The sequence below is a fragment of the Rutidosis leptorrhynchoides genome, chromosome 4 (genome assembly GCF_046630445.1).
Source record: "Rutidosis leptorrhynchoides isolate AG116_Rl617_1_P2 chromosome 4, CSIRO_AGI_Rlap_v1, whole genome shotgun sequence".
Lineage (NCBI taxonomy): Eukaryota > Viridiplantae > Streptophyta > Magnoliopsida > Asterales > Asteraceae > Rutidosis > Rutidosis leptorrhynchoides.
Window position 1 is genome coordinate 581,858,508 of NC_092336.1, and position 16,029 is coordinate 581,874,536.

Consider the following 16,029-nt stretch of genomic DNA (forward strand, 5'->3'; position numbering starts at 1 on the left):
ATAAACAAGGCACTAACTAAACCCGTTCCTGACCCGTAATCCTACAAGTCCCGCAACAAATTACGCGCACACAAAAGTCTAAGTCTAGGCACTTATCTCAAGTCACCTAAATCCCTTAGACCATGCTCTGATACCACTTGTAACAACCCAAACCATACCGCGTATAAAACCCCGTTAAATTTCATGACAAAAAAAATTTTTTTGCTGACTGACCCAGTTGCGCGGCGCGCAGAACCTGTCTGGCAGCCCGCTGTCCCGTTTTACTTAAAATGCCAAAATGTTTGACCCGTTCCCGACGTTTTTAGCCAAAACGCTTTTAACCATGAATTCATACATATAAAACTAACACGTTTAATTAATAAAATTAAGTTTACGAAGCGGGTCCCACAACGACCCATTTTACCACCTTAAGTACCGAAATACAATATTTGACCAAAAGACTTTATTGCAATACAAAGCCGAGCATGGCGATTGGGGATACGCTACCCAATCCTAAATGATCCAAAAGCAAGTCACTAAAGCAACTATGCACGTCTTCTAGTCCTCGCGCTTACCCGAGCCACCATATCCGCATGCGATCTATAAAAAGAGTCAACAACGAGAGGGTAAGCTAATGCTTAGTGAATGATAACATACTACATACATATATATGTATAAAATGAATACGCCACACAAACAAATACCGCATACCGGGGCATCCAAGTATAAAGCATCTACACTAAGCATACCGTACGATCTAAGCAACGAGCTAAAGATACAACACAAAAGATAGTCCATCAACGACAAAGTAAACATCGCCAAATAGCTACACCCGGAGGGTTAGCTACAACACAACAACACATTAATATATATATAACAATATAAACGAACAAGGTTAATCCCTTAACCTCAAACACACGAACATTGGCCGAACAACCCGAGCCTTGTGAATTCGCACAGCCCGAAATTCACTTCTCAACCATAAGATGACCGAACAACCCGAGTCATCATGAATCCGCACTACCCGAGATTCATTACCTCCAATAAGGTGACCGAACAACCCGAGTCACCATGAATCCGCACTACCCGAGATTCATTTCACAATACTAAAACCCACGGTCACGGGATTATAAAATCCACCACACAACCATATCAACCCTTCGCCATTAGGGTTATAACAACCAAATCACAACCAAGTGTGATAACGTGCACACAAACGTGTACTTCGCCAAAGATGGTCAACCAAGACGCACAAACGTGCCAATTGGACTCATACACAAGTCTTTCAAATCCACCTATATGTGAAGTGAGCTCTATAACCGAGAATCACTTCACCCGACCCGCACCCATCCTACACATACATATGCATATAGGATATTATCACTCACCTGAAGTCTTGAAGAAAGCTTCCAAGTAAACCGCAACTCGCCAATGGAAAATATGTAACATCCCGTGTTTTTCCGTTAAATTTAATTTTAACACCGTCTTTTTTTTTAAAAACATAATCTTTCGTATTTAAATTAATAGTTTCCGTGAGTAACGTTCATTATATTTCCGCTATTTAATTTTGACATCACACATTTACTCGAGCGTTTTAAAAATATTCGATCGGTTAAATCCCGCACCCGCTTTGAAACTCGAGGGACCGGAGTTGCCAAATGGGCAAACTAGTTGACTAGGTCAACTAGTCAACCCATTTCACCACCATTCAATCCCTCCATCTCTCTCTTTTTCTCTCTAGCAAGAACACACACAAACCCCAACTTCATAGAATCATCATCTAAATTCGGGATTGGAAGCAAACTTCAAAATAAATTACATATTTGGAATCCTCTCTTCATCCTCTACAATTTGATACCAACTTCATCTCGTTTGGGTAACATTTCTAAAACTCTAGATTTCTCTAAATTCGTGTTTTTAATTTGAAATGGTGTTAGTTAGTGTCTATGGCTCAAGTCTAACATGAATATATGTTTGGTTTGCTCGATTTGTTGTTTTTGGAGTAACTAGCATGAACTTGAAATGGGTGTGCTTAATCCTTGATTTTGGGATGAGTTAATGTTGTTAGATTGTTAAAGTGCATGTTTTAATTGTGTTACTAGTATCACTAGCTTCGTTTTGATGCGTAGGTTGATTAAGAAAACTTCAAAAACCCGATTAATGATTTTGTGATGTTTGACTAGGGTTTGATAGTTCTTGACATGAACTTTTGGATGCTTAAATGCCATGGAATGTTAATTGTTAGTGTTTAGTAGTAATGTATGCTTCATTACCTTCAAAACGGCATATCGTATGTGTAAATTGGATTCCCGAATCATAAAATACGTTTTACGAACTTGAAACTTTGAAAATAAACCTTTCTTGATCAATTGACGAGTTTTCGGTTATTGTAAATGATGTTTTTGTGTGATGATTTGTGTTTAGTTGTGTTCCTTGTCAAAAGAGCTTTCCAACGGTATAAGATACGTCTTCTAATTGTTTGCGGTTTGCGTTTTGCGTTTGTTTGAAGTTTTACCAAGTCTTGAACATTTGTAACTGACAGACACCAGACCACGACCAAGGCCGCGGCGCGGCAACCCTGGTCGCGGCGCGACATAAGCCGCGTCCAGCTTCTGTCCAACTTTTCCATTTTATGAAAAATGTTTGCTATGCTATGGACCTCCGATTCACATGTAACTTGTTCTAACATGCTTATATATGATTAAAAACCTCAGAAAAATAGTTCGGGGTCCGACCCGAACGCGTTGACTTTTTCGTTGACTTTGACCAAGTTTGACTTTTAGTCAAACTTAACCAAACTTTTATACAATCATTCTAACATGCTTTTATACTTGTTTCTTGTATGAAACTTGACAACGTGATTCACATGCTATACTTAATCGAGTCGTAACGAGCCATAGGACTAATTGAACACGTTTCACCCGACCTTGTGTCGTAATCGGTTAATTGACACAACTTACTTGTTTAGGTCAAGGCTAAGCAACTTTCATGCATACGTTACTTTGTGAAGTACTTTTATACTCGTGCACTCGAGGTGAGATCATAGTCCCACCTTTTCAACAACTTTTTATACTTTTAAATTGTGGGCTGAGAAACATATACTTTGTTACATTTTGTACTACTTACTTTTATACTTTGAACACAAGTACAAGGAAAACAAACATTCTACAGCGAGTTTAGAACGAAAATCCTCAATTCGATTATCATTAGTTACACTTGCCGGGTGTAAGCGAGAACTTATGTTATATGGCCATATGGGTTGACAACCCTCATCTTTGACGGTTCGCTACCGTCTACGGATGAAATATATTTTCGAGAATCAGTGTTTGTTCTAGCACTAAGTGATGGGGTATACAATGGAAGGAATGTTAAGCTTTGATAATTGGGTGCTCGCGAACCAACTTTTGGAATGCAACTTTTGGATGATCAATTTATGGAAATACTAAATCTTGTGGTTCAAAATATAACATTTACTAATACACCTATGATTTCACCAACGTTTTTCGTTGACAGTTTTCTATATGTTTCTCAGGTTCATACTTGGCTACTTGATACATGCTTCCGCACTCTTTGATTACTTGATTGGAGTCAACCATGCATACATACGCTAGGGATAGCACTTTTGGATTCAAACTTTTGTTTACATACTTACGCTATTTATAGCAACTGTGTTTTTAAACTAATTATGTCGCAAGTTATTTCATTTATACTTTATGACTTTTGTAAACTTAGACTTGTTGTCGAACGGTTTTGTAAACTAAACTTGCAAGTCTTGTACCTTTCAAATGAATGCGACATAATTTTGGTCAAACGAGTCTCATATAGGGACTACGACCACGCAACGGGACCTAAGTTAACGGCGCCGTCAATAACGGTTTTGGTCGGGTCGTTACAGGTGGTATCAGAGCGTTGGTTGTAGGGAACTAGGACGTGCATTAGTGTGTCTAACAGAGTCGTTAGGACGCATTAGTGAGTCTAGACTACAACCGGATAGTTAGCATTTGCATTCTGACATACATTTGCTATAGATAGCACTTACTTGACTACTTGTGCATTATACTTGAATCATTCTTAGGCAAACTTTTTAATGGTACCCAACCTTCATCGTACGAACTCGTATTCCGCCACTTTTTGGTAACACACGTAAATTCATGATTCATACACGTATGGATGACGACGACTTCATTAGTCATACTTGTTCGGGAACTCTGTCTCCCGGATTGTTATTTGCCACCGTTTCAACTTACTATCGGTTCTCCACTGGTGTTTCTTACTATCTACTTTTTGGTGTTACTACCATCACTACTCTAGGTGAGTATCGTCATCACCATTTATCGCTACGGTTGCGTGCTACTCGTTATCATGACTCGTTACTCTTTTCATACCTGAGTACAATATCGTCTGACTCGAACCGATTTGACGTTAACAATCATTTATACACTTCCCGCGGGGAAACGCTTCTTTAGAGTTGTAGAAACTATTTCGATTTAATACGAGTCACGTTTGAGACGTCGTTACATTTTGTTCATTTTAGATTTTCGCGATGACACGAACTTGAATCTATGGAGTGATGTGGGAATGGAGGTATGAGTTAGCATAATATAACTACACTCGATCAACGTAGTTATATTACGGTAAGACATACCAAAGTTCTAGTGACGCGTGATGGTGGTTAGACTCGATCAACCTAAACACCACCATGTGCCATGTACATGACTTCATCTTTTCAGGTTTGGACATCCGAAAACTCCGAGAATATTTATAACAACCATACCGAGGACACACCTTCAATTATTGTCAAATTATATTTATGCTTCCAAATGAATTACCGATTCCATTCGACTTCAACCGTATGTCACACGGGTATACTAGCTCGTCCTCGCGCAGTCTTATTGACTAACTACAATTTACTCGTTATGCTCACATCGGGGCGGAAACTTCTTTTGCATCACCCTCGTACTTCCGGTTCAAGAGGTCCTTATTCTAAATTCCCAATGGAGAGAGACTCTCCACGTTATACTAGTATTCACCTCGAGGGTGAATAGTTCCGACGAACGTTTTTCTTTCAGAAACCGAGGAGAACTTGCCCCGACGAACATTTTTGGAAACCGATAAATCTTCCGCGACGCGAATTTTCTTGAGAAACTTGTCCTAGCTAACGTTTTCAATTCCTAGCAAACTTGTTCAATATGCCTTAGGGAAATGTACCTCGTTTCGGATCGAGATCCTCGTTTCACTTCTAGATTTTGGAGTACCTTACAAAAAGCCTCGGGACCGCGTTTAGACATGAGCACCGCGTACCATCCACAACCCGACGGACCGAACAAACATGCGATTTAAACCTTGGAAACCATAATACAAGTTTGTATTACCAACTTCAAATTTAATTGAGAAAAGTATTTTCCTTTAACCGAATCCTCGTACTACAATGATTTTCATTCGAGTTTTAACGTCACTCCTTTTGAAACCACATGTGACCGGAAACGTCATTCTCCTTTGTCGAACCAAGTAAACGATGATCAATTCACTGGGGCCGAGGTTATTCATGAGCAACCGAGAAAATTTGTTCATATTCAGGTAAAACCCTACGCGACTCGTACTCACCAAGAGCTACGCCGATGTTAGACGTAAACATTTCAAATTCCGCTTGGGAAACCGCGTCACGTTAAGAGTCGCACCTTGGAAAGGTACAATCCGTTTCGGGAAACGTAGGAAGCTAAATCCGCGATATTTTGATCCTTTAAATTCTTGGGGTGTTTTGGACCCGTCGCTAGCCGTTTAGACTTTTCCGACTCATTTTGGGTCTCCGTTTATCCTACATTCGATGTATCAACTCAGACGTGTTTTGCGAAACGAGAACTTGTTATCTCCTTTGATGAACTCACTATCGACGATAACCCTCACTTCCTAGGAGGACCGGTTGAAACCATAAATCGTGAAGCCAAACCTTAAAACAACACATGATCCCGACCGTCAAAATTCGTTGAAATACCTTAGAACGTACTTCTCCCTCATTCGTAGAATTGGCAACACAAGATCTCGAGGAAGATTCAACGACTACTACTTCCAACTAAATTTCGGGACGAAATTTCTTTTGAGGTGTGGATAATGTAACATCCCGTGTTTTTCCGTTAAATTTAATTTTAACACCGTCTTTTTTTTTTAAAAACATAATCTTTCGTATTTAAATTAATAGTTTCCGTGAGTAACGTTCATTATATTTCCGCTATTTAATTTTGACATCACACATTTACTCGAGCGTTTTAAAAATATTCGATCGGTTAAATCCCGCACCCGCTTTGAAACTCGAGGGACCGGAGTTGCCAAATGGGCAAACTAGTTGACTAGGTCAACTAGTCAACCCATTTCACCACCATTCAATCCCTCCATCTCTCTCTTTTTCTCTCTAGCAAGAACACACACAAACCCCAACTTCATAGAATCATCATCTAAATTCGGGATTGGAAGCAAACTTCAAAACAAATTACATATTTGGAATCCTCTCTTCATCCTCTACAATTTGATACCAACTTCATCTCGTTTGGGTAACATTTCTAAAACTCTAGATTTCTCTAAATTCGTGTTTTTAATTTGAAATGGTGTTAGTTAGTGTCTATGGCTCAAGTCTAACATGAATATATGTTTGGTTTGCTCGATTTGTTGTTTTTGGAGTAACTAGCATGAACTTGAAATGGGTGTGCTTAATCCTTGATTTTGGGATGAGTTAATGTTGTTAGATTGTTAAAGTGCATGTTTTAATTGTGTTACTAGTATCACTAGCTTCGTTTTGATGCGTAGGTTGATTAAGAAAACTTCAAAAACCCGATTAATGATTTTGTGATGTTTGACTAGGGTTTGATAGTTCTTGACATGAACTTTTGGATGCTTAAATGCCATGGAATGTTAATTGTTAGTGTTTAGTAGTAATGTATGCTTCATTACCTTCAAAACGGCATATCGTATGTGTAAATTGGATTCCCGAATCATAAAATACGTTTTACGAACTTGAAACTTTGAAAATAAACCTTTCTTGATCAATTGACGAGTTTTCGGTTATTGTAAATGATGTTTTTGTGTGATGATTTGTGTTTAGTTGTGTTCCTTGTCAAAAGAGCTTTCCAACGGTATAAGATACGTCTTCTAATTGTTTGCGGTTTGCGTTTTGCGTTTGTTTGAAGTTTTACCAAGTCTTGAACATTTGTAACTGACAGACACCAGACCACGACCAAGGCCGCGGCGCGGCAACCCTGGTCGCGGCGCGACATAAGCCGCGTCCAGCTTCTGTCCAACTTTTCCATTTTATGAAAAATGTTTGCTATGCTATGGACCTCCGATTCACATGTAACTTGTTCTAACATGCTTATATATGATTAAAAACCTCAGAAAAATAGTTCGGGGTCCGACCCGAACGCGTTGACTTTTTCGTTGACTTTGACCAAGTTTGACTTTTAGTCAAACTTAACCAAACTTTTATACAATCATTCTAACATGCTTTTATACTTGTTTCTTGTATGAAACTTGACAACGTGATTCACATGCTATACTTAATCGAGTCGTAACGAGCCATAGGACTAATTGAACACGTTTCACCCGACCTTGTGTCGTAATCGGTTAATTGACACAACTTACTTGTTTAGGTCAAGGCTAAGCAACTTTCATGCATACGTTACTTTGTGAAGTACTTTTATACTCGTGCACTCGAGGTGAGATCATAGTCCCACCTTTTCAACAACTTTTTATACTTTTAAATTGTGGGCTGAGAAACATATACTTTGTTACATTTTGTACTACTTACTTTTATACTTTGAACACAAGTACAAGGAAAACAAACATTCTACAGCGAGTTTAGAACGAAAATCCTCAATTCGATTATCATTAGTTACACTTGCCGGGTGTAAGCGAGAACTTATGTTATATGGCCATATGGGTTGACAACCCTCATCTTTGACGGTTCGCTACCGTCTACGGATGAAATATATTTTCGAGAATCAGTGTTTGTTCTAGCACTAAGTGATGGGGTATACAATGGAAGGAATGTTAAGCTTTGATAATTGGGTGCTCGCGAACCAACTTTTGGAATGCAACTTTTGGATGATCAATTTATGGAAATACTAAATCTTGTGGTTCAAAATATAACATTTACTAATACACCTATGATTTCACCAACGTTTTTCGTTGACAGTTTTCTATATGTTTCTCAGGTTCATACTTGGCTACTTGATACATGCTTCCGCACTCTTTGATTACTTGATTGGAGTCAACCATGCATACATACGCTAGGGATAGCACTTTTGGATTCAAACTTTTGTTTACATACTTACGCTATTTATAGCAACTGTGTTTTTAAACTAATTATGTCGCAAGTTATTTCATTTATACTTTATGACTTTTGTAAACTTAGACTTGTTGTCGAACGGTTTTGTAAACTAAACTTGCAAGTCTTGTACCTTTCAAATGAATGCGACATAATTTTGGTCAAACGAGTCTCATATAGGGACTACGACCACGCAACGGGACCTAAGTTAACGGCGCCGTCAATAACGGTTTTGGTCGGGTCGTTACAAAATACCTATTCCATTATCACAAATACCACAACACAATTAGATTGGATTCACAAATTAACCCAATTCGTCACTTAGTGCCATTTCGACCCAAATGCACTTCCAAGCACAAACCGTACCCAAACCAACCAATAATCACTAACACAAGTGAGAATGGTCATAATATGCCAATTAAACCCGAACTCAAGTGTTAAACACGTGTCATACCCATTTTGACACTTAAACCCTAATTTTGACCCATAAAGGCCAAAATCTCATCCTTTACAAGTTTTGACACCAAAACACATTTAACTCGGTTCTATACTTCAACTTAATCCATTTTAAGTTTATAAACCTCATTAAATCGCCAATCGGGTCATAGTCACCACCAAACCCTAATTTGACCCAAAGTCAAAGTTAGTCAACCAAACAACCTCCAATGGGTTCCAATACTTCCATAATCGCTAACTAAAGTGATTAAACTAAATTTCAAGTTCCAAACATGGCCAATTGTTCACCAACCCAAAATCCACCAACAATTAACAATAAACCCGATTACTAGCATCACTAAACCCATTTCATCACCTAAAAGGGTATTACAACAAATTAACTCAAAACCCTAACTTGAATATCAAATCAAATAGATGAAATTCGGAGTTTGAGCTTACCAATACTATCACCGCGTAGCCGAGAACGAAAGGAACAACTTTAAAACCCGAGACTTTGATCGATTCGAGCTTCTTCTTCCCCAAAACCTCAAATCTCTCTCTAGACCCCTCTCTCTCTCTCTAAGAATGGATGAGGATGATGAATGGATGTGAAATGATCCAAAGTTGGATCTAAACCAACTGATAATGCCCACAAATCCGGCCCCATGTGAAATTACCCAAATACCCTTCATTTAAAATAAATAAAACAAGATAGGTTCTGTCAGCGCGTTTGCGCGGCGCGCGGCCGCTTTGCGCGGCGCGCAGATTGACAGATTCAGCTCTTTTCTAATTTTAATATATATAAATATTCAACGAAGCCCGATCTCATATGCCTTTAATAAACAAGTATACAAAATAAATATTCGGGTCTTACAATGCTTCTTACCCGGATTTGACATAAACCGACAAACAACACCTACCGCATGAGCTATATCAGGCCTAGTACACACCATAGCATACATCAAGCTACCAACCGCTGAAGCATATGGAACTTTATCCATCTCCTCAACATCCTCCTTTGAAGAAGGGCAATCTCTATCTGTTAGCTTAAAGTTGTTAGTAAGAGGGGAACTAACCACTTTAGCATTCTCCATGTTGAATCTACTAAGCACCTTTTCAATGTATTGCTCTTGTGATATATGTAACGTCTTAGCACCTCTATCTCTAGAAATCCGAATGCCAAGAATCTGTTTTGCTGGCCCCAAATCTTTCATAGCAAAGGACTTGCTCAATTCTCGCTTCAACTGCGCAATTCTTTTAATATTTTTACCAACAATCAACATATCATCAACGTATAACAACAATATGATGAAATCATCATCACCAAACCTCTGAAAGAAAACACAATGATCTGAAGTTGTCTTTCGGTAGCCTTGCTTTCCTATAACCGACTCAAACTTCTTATACCACTGTCTCGGTGCTTGCTTCAACCCATATAGACTTTTCTGAAGTCTACAAACATAATTTTCTTTACCCTTAACCCGAAAACCTTCAGGTTGCATCATGTAGATTTTCTTATCCAAATCACCGTGAAGAAAAGCAGTCTTGACATCCATCTGTTCAACCTCAAGATCAAGACTAGCAGCTAACCCAAGAACCACTCGAATAGATCCCATCTTCACGACTGGAGAGAAAATCTCATCAAAATCAATACCCTTTTTCTGGCTGAATCCTTTAACAACTAACCTAGCTTTGTACCTTGATTGTGAAGTAAGCTCATCTGTCTTCACTTTGAACACCCATTTGTTTCTCAAAGCTCTCTTGCCTTTAGGTAACTTCACCAACTCATAAGTATTATTCTCATGTAAGGAATTCATTTCATCTTGCATGGCTTCACCCCACTCTTTCTTATGCTCATCTTTCATTGCTTCTGAATAACATTCTGGCTCTCCCCCATCAGTAACTAATACATACTCATCAGCAGAATATCTAACAGAAGGATGACGGTCTCAAGTAGACCGCCTAAGTGGGACAAATGGGGGCACATCTGGTACTGGAATCTCTACCTGCTCCGGAGCATCACCAACATCAGTACCATGTTCATCATTCTGAACATCATCTCCAACATGTTGTGGAGTAAATGGATCCAAATCAACGAGATCAGTACTAGGTTGAGGAACTGAATCTGTCTTCTCAACATCTTTTAACATCTGGTCTTCTGTAAAAACAACATCTCGGCTTCGTACAAGTTTCTTCTGAACTGGATCATATAACCTGTACCCAAAATCATCTTCACCATAGCCGAGGAATACACATGGCTTAGTCTTCATATCAAGCTTTGACCTCTCATCTTTGGGAACATGAACAAAAGCTTTACATCCAAAAACTCGTAAATGGCGGTAAGAACCATCTTTGTCGCTCCAAACCCTGTTAGGAACATCAAAACGCAAAGGAACACAAGGGGTTAGATTAATAATATGAACTGCCGTATTTAAAGCCTCACCCCAAAAGGAATCGGACAACCCTGCATGTGAAAGCAAACATCTAACTCTCTCAACCAAAGTTCTGTTCATCCTCTCTGCTAAGCCATTCAACTGAGGTGTCTTTGGTGGATTCTTTTGATGCCGAATACCATTCTCCTTACAGTAAGCATCAAATCTGCCAATGTATTCACCGCCATTATCAGTCCGAATACACTTGAGTTTCTTCCCCGTTTGCCTTTCAACTAGTGCATGAAATTCCTTAAACTTCTCAAACACTTGATCTTTTGACTTTAAGGTGTAAACCCACACCTTCCTGGAATGATCATCAATGAATGTAACAAAGTAGGAACATCCACCAAGTGTTCTAGTCTTCATAGGCCCACAAACATCCGAATGAACTAGATCAAGTATTTTCTCCATTTGAAAAGAAGAATGACTCTTAAACACAACTCTGGTCTGTTTCCCTGCCAAACAGTGAGAACACTTACTCAAATCAATACCACTAACACCCGACAACACATTCTTCTTGAACAAGATAGACATCCCCTTTTCACTCATGTGGCCAAGTCTTTTATGCCACAACTCAGTAGAATCAACATTGTCCACCGCGTTAACAATGTTCTGGATGATCTTCGGACGCGTGATGTATAATCTTGAGTCTTTCTTGCCTCTTCCCACTATCATAGAACCAAGAGTTAGTTTCCAAATACCATTACCAAAACCGTTATAATAACCATCATCATCAAGAATGCCTGTTGAAATAACATTAAGTCTCATATCCGGAACATGTTTTACATTATGCAAAACTAACTCCATTCCCGTGTCAAATTTCAAACAAACATCTCCAATACCAACGATCTTTGATAACCCGGCATTACCCATCCTAGCAAATCCATAGTCACCTGGAGTGTAAGATGAGAAGTGATCTCTACAAATTGCAACATGACATGTAGCACCACTATCAACAATCCAACTCGTGTCATCATGAGTAAGATTGATCATATCATAATCAATACAAACAAAGAACTCATCTGTGATAGCGTTAACTTCAACCTTATCATCATCACCACCATCACTTTTCTTTTGTTTATTCTTGTCATATGCCTTTTTCTTCTCATTCTTCAACTTTGGACAATACCACTTTGTGTGCCCCTTTTCATGACAATTATAACACTCAACATTAGCAAATTTACCTTTGCGTGAGCTGCTACGATGATTGCCTCTTTTACCCTGACCTCTACTATGACTTCTCCCCCGCGTTTCTGTGACCAAGATATCTGACTGTGAAGAGGAACCTTGTGACTTTCTTCTCATCTCTTCATTCAAAATACTACCCTTAGCCAATTCCATGGTGATAGTACCATTCGGTGCAGAGTTGGACAAAGATGTCCTAAAAGTCTCCCAAGAGTCCGGTAATGTACCAAGTAACCAGAGACCCTGAATCTCATCCTCAAACTTGATACCCATACCTGCAAGCTGATTTATAATACCCTGATATGCGTTTAGGTGATCTGTAATAGGAGTCCCATCATGATACTTCAAAGCCATCATCTGTTTAATTAAGAACAACTTGTTATTCCCAGTCTTTCGCTCATATAACTGCTCAAGCTTTTTCCATAAGGCTTTAGCATCAGTCTCCCCAGTAATATGATTCACAACATTATCATCAACCCACTGCCGAATATACCCACATACTTGTCTATGCAAAATTTTCCATTGAGCATCAGATTTTTCCTCAGGTTTATCCTCAGTAAAAACAGGCAAATAATAATCTTTCACATAAAGAAGATCCTCTATCTTGCCTTTCCAAACATGATAATTTGAACCATTTAAACTAATCATTTTACTTGTATTAGCTTCCATCTTTCACACAAGTCAAATCAAATAACCTAGCTCTTGATACCAATTTGATGAAAAAATAGTCACAACGGACAATCTACAAAGCGGAAACAAACTCGTTTGACCAACACTTTCCCGACCCGTATGAACCCGTGAGGAAACTAACAAACAAGCTATATCAAATCCAACCCAATTCAGTCCCCAAATCTGTTCCAAATCAGTAGCCAAACAATAATCAAGCACACACTAAATACACGCGACTTTTTACGTGGAAAACCCCTCAAAATCGAGAGTAAAAACCACGGGACTCGTAAGCCACTTAATGTTCCACTATCATCAACAAGAGAGCAATACAATAATCCTTCTCTAGCTCAACTAGAGGTATACAACTTCATCATACTCTTGAACAACAATAATCAACAAGTATATGAAGAAATTAAAGACAAAAGATGAACAACACTACCAATAAACTGCCCTCTGTTCCAGCAGCAAGAACACGAGCTACAGACCTCTTTAGACAAATTCAACGGTTGAAAATGTTGGCACTGATGTCAGGAAGACACAGCCCAAAAATGAAGAAGATTCAACGGTCGGATCTCCAGGGATCGTCGATTTTCTGGCCTGCTGTCACTGTAGACGGAAATGGAGTTTCACTCTTTTTCTTGATCTATCTCTCTGATCTCTCTTGATAAATACAGTTGCAAACAATTAACATATTAATGGCCCCAGATGCTGACCAGGTCAAACTTCATCTTGGGCCTATTTTGTTGGGCTTGGGCTTCCTCATAAATGGAAAACTTAAATAAAACCCAACATGACCAAGCCATACATAAAACTAATATTTGGCATACAAGCCTAAACTCACACATTAGCCTATTAAACATTACAAAAACCAAAAAGATGTCAAACACAAAAAATACGGTATAAATAAGAGCACTCCCAACAGTCCATCCCTCCCACCCGCCCACAGCACCGCCCACCTGAACGCTGATGGCAGCGTGGCGTCCAGGTATCCGCCCAGGGGGCCGCCCAGGGGGCCGCCCAGGTTTTCGTCCGATTGAATGCCTTTTTCAGATTTGTCGCTGGACGGAGGACCGGAGGAGTATGGTGGAGGAGTATGGTAAAATGTGTGGTACTTTTTGCTTCTTTACTTGTATATTTAATTAATTAATAAATGTAGTGGGTCCCAAATTATTTGAGGAGTATGGTAAAATGTGTGGTAGTTTTTGCTTATTTCCTGTAAGACCATGAACAATGTAATAAAAGATGGTCTATCGATTCAACATGATTCACACACCGTCCACATTGGTCATTCTCCCCATCTCTTAAACAATATAAATATTTCAAAACCGTTTTAACCAGAGTACCTCTATGTATTACTAACCAATGAAACATTGCCATTTGGGAAAAACATGATTATTCCAAACCATTTCAATCCCCGTATCCTTATTTTATAGCCATTGTTTGTCGAGTGTAACTGTGGGCTATGATGTAAACATATGATTCTAGCTCAGTATCGTTATGTTTCTTCTTTTGTGAGAACTATTTGTATTCTTTTGGGTTTATTTATATATATAATTGCCGTTCAAAAAAAAAAAAAAAAAAAAAAATTTCAAACCACTCAACTTCTACATCCAGACAACTGTCACTGAATATTTCAAAACATGCCCATTTTCCTTGCAACCATTATAAGTGCCAACATCAAAATTCCATGTAATTGATGTCTCTAACACAACACCATTATTAATACCACATCAATATTATTAAAATCCTACTGACAACTCAAACCTTCACCAACAGTAGCATTATTATGGCAAACGTCACCAATCCATTGACTTTCATCATCATAATCGGGTTTGAGCACAAAGGGAGCAATCAAGACAAGTAACCATCCTCATACTTTGGGCTTGTTGGGTTTTTCACTACTATCATACATTCCTTCCAAAAATTCGCCAAAATACCTCTATATCTCTAGCTTTAGACTTATTATTAGGATCTAGTAACTTACCACTAACCTTTGTTGGTTTACGAGGATAGCCACACGACTTACTAACTTGTGAATCATCATCATCATCTGAGAAATCATTCTCTACATAGTTCACTTCATCATTCAAATCCCTTGACTTGAATTTTTTCTTTTTGTGACCCTTGGAAACAGAGGCGAAGCCAGGATTCACGTATAGGAGATGCATTTCACAAAAGTTAAATAATAACATAAAATTTTCATACATACATCGTAATTATGAGATATTTAAGGATGCCTGTGTATATTATTTGGGGATATTGACAACTAATATACAATTTTTATACACACTATAATTCATTTATTTGAAGAGTTGGTGTTGGTTAATAGGATTTGAATGCCGGATAAACCTTTGAATCGTGTAGTCACTTTCGCGATAAAGTATTTCGACCCTATACATGATTGCCTTAGGGTTACACGAAATCTTTATTCGGGATAAGACAAAGGCACAACTCCAATATAGGCAATTAAAATTGAAGTCAAGAACATAGATAATTTGTATATTGTGGATGATCAATTTTCCATCATCTTGAAATGGGAGACAAATACTCTTATTTATAGATTATGAAAGGTTATACATTTTGGCTCAAAAGTACCATGAATGGTCACACCTTTTGGCTAAAAGGTGTCCATGAATGGTTATAACTTTTAATGAAAAGGTGCCATGAATGGTTATAACTTTTAATGAAAAGGTGTCATGAATGGTTACACCATTCCATGAAATCTTACACCATTTCATTAAGGTTTACACCATTTCATGAATAGTTGTGTCTTTTGGCCAAAAAGACACCAACTAACAAACACAACCTTTCAATTATATGACTCTAGTTAGCTTAAACAAGCGTGTACTCCACACTCTCCTAACTTGTTATAGAGCTTAACTAGAAATCCATTTGTCTCAAGTAAATCACCTTATCACACAAAATGTCTGATGACACTAAAATCACCAACAATCCCCCCCATTTTAGTGTAATCTTTAGATTTACTTAATAACTTGAACAAACACACAAACTAAT